The 6,518-nt window shown below is 39.1% G+C and overlaps 1 non-coding gene across 1 annotated transcript; it reads right to left on the bottom strand.

The window, feature by feature from the left end:
• Positions 1–3,125: 3,125 nt before the first annotated feature.
• LOC117239390 lies at positions 3,126–3,244 on the bottom strand. Its single transcript, XR_004494432.1, has one exon. It is a non-coding gene; the product is annotated as a 5S ribosomal RNA (ribosomal RNA).
• Between the last annotated feature and the right edge of the window lie 3,274 nt (positions 3,245–6,518).

The following is a 6,518-nucleotide window of genomic DNA, read 5'->3' as shown; positions in this document are numbered from 1 at the left end:
GTAGCTTTTATCTCGCTGTAGATCTTTTATTTTATTGTTTATATAGGGCTCGCATGAATTTTTTTGTTTTATGATTGGCACGGATTTTTGGAGAGCGATTTGTGTGTGTTTTTCTATTTCGTCTAAGAATGAGTCGATTTGTCTGTTTGTTAGGTTGACGTTGTTGTAGATCTTTAGGTCGCAGTTTTGTTCGAGTGTGTTTTGGAACTTTTTCCAGTCTGTCTTTTTGTAGTTGTACCTGGGTGTCTCGGTCTGGGTTTCGAGTGTTAGGAAGTCAGATGTGTTTTTGTTAATTTGAAATACTAGGGCGTTATGGTCACTGTCATAGGCTAAGGTTTTTACGGTGTTATTTGGACGTAGGTTTTGGAATTTTAGTCGCGCATCTGCTAGGCATATGTCCAGGTATGAGCCTCCTTTTGGGTAAGAGGGTAGCTCGGAGCTGTATAGGTTTGTTTGTAGCGGATGCTTTTATTGTCTAGCCAGTTTCTAATGAAGTTGCCTCTCGTGTTGTTTATTTCGTTTTTCCAGCTTGTATGTTTCGCGTTAAGGTCTCCTGCTATCATATAGTAGTTTTCCGGTTTGTTGAGCTGCAAGAGTTCGAAGAGATTATTGAATTCGTAGTTAAATTCTTTCTGGTTTCCGTGGGTTGCGTAGGCTGCAGTGATGAATAAATTTTCCTGATTGCCTATTTTTATTTTTATGATCGTTGTTTCTAAGGTTCTGAAACTTGTTATTTTATCAATTAGGATCGTTTTGTATTTTATAGGGTTTTTTTTTTTTTTTTTATCTTTTCTTGATCGCTGTTCCTCCTCCTTGACTGGCGTTCGGTCTGTCGTGTCTTATCATGGTGTAGTTTTTGAAGTGTACATTGTGTCTTTTGTTTAGTTTTGTTTCTGAGATGAGTACCATATCGGGGGCTTCTTTATTTATTAGGGTTAGCATACTGTATCTTTTTTGGTTTGAAATTAAAGAGTTAGCATTTATTGCAATTATTTTCAGATGTTTTGGGTTAAATTTATGTGTCTTTTGCTGTGATTGTCGGTTTGGCGTGATTTGGTTATTCGTCGTCTGTACTATTGAAAGTGCTGAAGATGGCGTCGAACCTTTCTTCGTGCGTTGATAGTGTATTTTTTATTTCGTTTAATTGCATTTGTTGTTCTTTTAACGCTTGGAGAATACCTTTTTTAAAGTCTTCGATAACGTTTATAATGTTTAGATGGGGGGAGTTATCGATTGTGATTGGGCTTTGGCTTGAGCGCGGATCTAAGTTTGCTGATTGTGATGTGTTTTTGGTTGTTTGATTTGCTTTTTTGTTTGCTGTTTCACTACGTCAGAGAACTTTAGTTCTGGGACGTATTTGCGGCTTATTTGGGCAATTCGTTGTGTCTTTGCTTCTTTGTCTTTTTTGAGTTTATCGGCTAGCTTTTTACGAAGCTCTACGAGTTTGGGGCAACCTTTGTATGACGCGGGGTGTCCGTAGTTTTTACAGTTGACGCAGAATATTTTGTCTTTGGTTACTGCGTTTTCCCTTTTTATTTTGCAGTCGCCTGGGCCACGGGGCTCACTGCATTTAACACAGCGGTAGTTTAGGTTGCAGTTTTGCGCTGTGTGGCCTAGTCGCTGGCATTTGTGGCATTGAGCTATGTCATCCTTTTTTCTTTTTTTTTTTTTTTTTCCCATTTTATCTTGTAGTAGTTAAAATAGTTTATTTTTAGTAGGTTGCTTGTATTGCTGTCGGGGGATAGCTGTATTATGTAAATTGGGAGCAATATGTTGTTCTCCCTTGATCTTTTTGTCGTGAATCGTGTGACTTTTAATGAATTTTACGTCGTCAATGTGCAAGGCTTGTAGGTCTGTAAGTATTTCTGTTTCGGTGTAGCTATTGTCTAAACCTTTTAACAAGTATGTATGGTGTTTCTCTGTTTCGGGTGTATACGTGTAGAAGGTTGTGTTAGCTGAGAGGAGAGTTTGTTTTGCTTTATGGAAATCGGGTAGGTTTTGGAGGTAGAGTGCGTGTTTACCTGCGTGTATTCTTTTAATGTGAAATTGTTTAATGTCCGCTACTTTCTCTATGAGCGTTACGGTGTCCTTGGGGTCTTGTAGGATTATGTTGATGGGTGGCGGCCTGTTGTCTCTTGTGGTGGGTGGGGTGCTCGTACGCTCCTTCGCGGAGCATCCGGTGGGGCGTCCGTCAGGTGCTCGGTCCCCCCTTGGCGGTGTTGGAGGCGCCGGGCCTCCTGGGTTGTACGGTGGGGTGCGTCGCCCCTGCTGCGCCGATTGTTCCGGTGGCGTGGTGGGACCGTGTCTTCCCGTTTTGCCTCGTAATCTTTCGTTTTTCTTTCTTATTTGATCTAGCGTTGAGTTCCAAGTGGAGTAGTTTGATGGTCCCGGTTGCGGATGAGGCTCTGGTTCAGATTGTAATTTCGTTAGCCTTTTCTTCTTGGCTGGGGTGATAATCTACAACTGTGTTTCCTAGGATGTTTGCTAGACTCTTTGCCCTGGCAACCAGGTTAGGTTGTGGGTTGAGTTTCCGCGTCTTTTGAGCGGGGAGTCTTAAGATACTGTTGATTTCCCTGGCTGTTTTATGTGTAATTATTTTTCTCTTGATGGCTTTTTTTATTGGGTCTACGGTGGGTTCCGTTTCGTTGCTCTTGGCTTCGTTATCGGTGGCTTTTATTTTTTTGTACAGTTTTATTTTGTCTTATCTTATTTTATTTTCTTTTTGTTCTTATTTGTATTTATGGAGATGATGTGGATGCAGTATTTTTCACTTTTTTGTCGCTATTTTGTCACTTGATCCATCTACTTTAGTGGATGTTAGTCTACTCCGACGCGCGCTCCGAGGGGTCCGTCCCGCTCGGTGGTCAACAGTCGACTGTGACGAGAACGAGTGCACTCAGCGCGGTATGAGCGTTGGCTGAAATTAATAGTTTTCTTATTTGTTTTCCATGGTCAAAAAATAGAATATTTAAAGAAACATAGGTGTGTGCCAAAATGAGAATGATACAATATGCATGATAATGATCGCGTAATGCTAAAACATTTCTCTTTCTCGATGCTTCGATTGTAGATTATTAAAAATAGATTGTCAAGAAAAGTAAAAAAATATTGGAAAAATAAAAGAAAGCCAACACCACACGGAGTTCCCAGGCGGTCACCCATCCAAGTACTATCCGTGCCCGGCGCTGCTTAACTTTCGTGATCGGACGAGAACGAGTGCACTCAGCGCGGTATGAGCGTTGGCTGAAATTAATAGTTTTCTTATTTGTTTTCCATGGTCAAAAAATAGAATATTTAAAGAAACATAGGTGTGTGCCAAAATGAGAATGATACAATATGCATGATAATGATCGCGTAATACTAAAACATTTCATTTTCTCGATTATTCGATTATAGATTGTTAAACATTGTTTGTTAAGGAAGCCGAATTGATTTTTTATTAGGATTACGTTATTTTTTTTTTTTTTTTTTTTTTTTTTTTTTGTTCAAAAGGAGACTAGGGGGTTATTTATGATTATTTCGAATATTTTGGTTATGTTGGGTAGGAGACTTATATATCGCAGGTTTGAGGGTGAGAAGCGGTCTTTATTTTCTTTTCCTTTGTGATGGCTGCTAATATTATTAAAGAGCACTGTTTAATATCATTTTATTTTGTTGGTTAACCGTTTGAGCAAAATGTTCGGGACGTCGTCGAAAGCGGATGATTTTTTATTGTTTAATTTAGAGGAAATGATTTTTAGTTGATTATAATTTGTAAAGTAGTTTATTTCTGTGTCTGGTTGTTTGGGGTTGTCCGAGGTGTTTTCATTAGAGAATATGAAGACTGCCTTATTTAGCGATATGTCTCGCTCTATTTTATTTTTCAGTTTATTTGTTTCGGAGATAATAATTCTCGACCCAGGTGATCGTTGTGTGTGTCTGTTTTGGAAAAGTGAGTGCCGATAACGTATAGTTTTTCCGTTGTTTTACATGTTGTGAAATAACTAGACTCCATGTTTTTATTGATGTTCTGTATCGCTATACCTGCATCTTGGAGGAGGGGAGCTTTCTCTGGAGGTAGTTTGAAAGAAGGGATAGAGTTAGATTCTTTTTACCTAAAAATTTGATTTGTCTGTGGGAACATGCTAGCTGAGTCTTTTTAGACATATTTTTTTATTTTATTTATCTTCTCTTTTTGTCGTAAGAATTTTGTTGTACTTTAGATTGTTTATTTTGGATAGTACGTAGCTTTTGTCTCGTTGTAGCTCGTTGTTGCTCGCTTTCGCAGTCAAGGCGCTATTTTAGAAGGGTACTCCAATAGCTAAACCGATTCTCTTCAACATTCGTAGCAGTATTTCTAATTTCCTACGCTACGAGTTTCTTGTAAGGATAATTGACGGATTTTAACGGCCCGAGCGGTCGAGCGCCACTACTTACCCAATTACATCGAAGCCTCGCATTCACCCAGGTATCGTTCACGCTCTTCCAGCGAAGGATCTGCCCCGCACTTGGAGCGTATTCACGCAGTAAACGCCATCTTGCGGGCGAATATGCCGCGTGACGATTTTCTTGAAAACCAATCAGCGTGCGTATTTGGGGTCCTCCGTTTCGAGCCTTGTTGGAGTCTAACAACGGTATCGGCAGTCTCGTTCGAGTAGTTTAATCGTGAACATGTAGCAGCGAGTCAGTTTCCGTGCGTTCGAATCGCTAAACGTGGACCAAAGAACCGTTTCAATCTCTTAGCGCTCTTCAAGCGCTCGTGCAGGTGAAATCGTTTCGTCAGTCGCAACGCAAAAGTGATACTTTTCTGTGCTAGCTTCTTCGATGAGTCAATATCTTGAAGCATTCGTGGACATGGCTGCAAGCGTTGGTGGAGACAGAGTCGTTCCATCAGGCGTGACGATCAGTGGACAGTCCTGTGCGAAATCTTCAATTGTGAACAGTATCTCCAAGCATACGCGAAGGTAAGTATCATTTTAGTGAGCGAACGATTAGTAAACCGTCTCGTGCTGGTCTTTCAATTGCGAGCGGCATCGTCACGCGTGTATCGTTAATCATTCGTATCGTCGTACGATAATTCAGTCGCATTTGTTCAGTCGTACATCGCGTCGCGGCATTCGCTTCAGTTGCTTCCTATCGCATAATCGTCCGCAGTAAGTATTCCTAAATTTCGTCTTAATCGTCGAAAACAATTTGAAACTTTCTCATTGTTTGTTCTTTTTTTCTTTTCTTTTTTTTTTCCAGTTTTAACTTCGTCAATTGTTCTTCGCGCATTGAGTCATTACTCTCCCTCGTAAATCTGTCACCCAAGATTAATTCGACGGGGAACGAGTTACAGAACGCGGTATCGTCCGATATCAGAGACACGCGCGCATGTTAGACGTATCGTTGTTTCTTTAACCGATTGAGTACCAAGCAGCGTGATCGCGGTGTTTAGATTTTATGTCGAAAAGTCCCAGTACATTTGAACGCTACGGACGACTGACGGTATTTTGTGTATTTCATTGTTATCTTAATAATTTTTATTGAACAAAATTTGGAATGTTTATAAACTAATAGTACGCATATATAAAAATATAGATGTATTTCATAAAAATAACACATATGACGAGCGCTATTGTGCCGCTTGTTTCTCTCGCAATCGATTAAGAGGTTATCCTGCCGTTCCGGACTTTTCCACTGTCACGTAAAATAACAAAATAAAAAAGAAATTTGAGGTGAAAAATAAAAAAAGAAAACTTTATTTTTTTGTTTTCTTTCTAACAACAATACACTTTACAATCTACTTCTGAACTCTAGGCGTGACTTTCTAAGACTGACTCTTATAATTTTACTTTCGATCGGATCCGATTACCTTCTTTTGTCATCCCTCAACATCCCCACCGTCCATGCATTTGCTAGGCGTCCGCGATCGTTGCCACGTGCTCTTTCTTCTAGAACCTTCGGTAGAAGGACCGTTGGGATGTTGCTAGTTCATTAGGCACTTTAGCGATATACATTGTCGCCGAGTGCCGCCACATCTTTATCTCTATCGTCAGTCCGTCGGATTTGAAGTATGCCGATCGTGACACGACCGTGGTTTTTCAAAGACCCCTGGGGCTCGAACGGTTAAATTATGTCAATATTATCAGCAAATAATTATTTTTCTATTTACTCTATATGATTTTCGAAACATTGAAAGATCACTATTACTCGACTACTTCAATATTGATTACGATACTTTTTTAATTGCGGTTAAATTTGTCACTACTGGTGTGAGAGACTGTAAAATTGATTCGAAATAGTATTTTACAGAGACTGATGAAACCGATGAGTTAGATATTTATATAATTAAAAGTTATTTCTATTTCTGAATTTTCTTTCTGAATATTTCTTTTAAATACTATCTTAAGTAGTTGTTGGTCTACAGTACGAATAAAATATTTTGAATATGTAGTAAAAAATAAACTATCTTTATTTTCACAATGTGGTATATAAAATAAAGTATTTTATCTTTGTATTGTAAATAGTGTTTAAAATGTTTCTTAACGATGAAAATA

This window comes from Bombus vosnesenskii, unplaced genomic scaffold (genome assembly GCF_011952255.1).
Source record: "Bombus vosnesenskii isolate JDL3184/JDL3185 unplaced genomic scaffold, Bvos_JDL3184-5_v1.1 scf7180000013978, whole genome shotgun sequence".
Classification (NCBI taxonomy): Eukaryota; Metazoa; Arthropoda; class Insecta; order Hymenoptera; family Apidae; genus Bombus; species Bombus vosnesenskii.
This window is presented reverse-complemented; position numbering and strand designations above follow the sequence as displayed.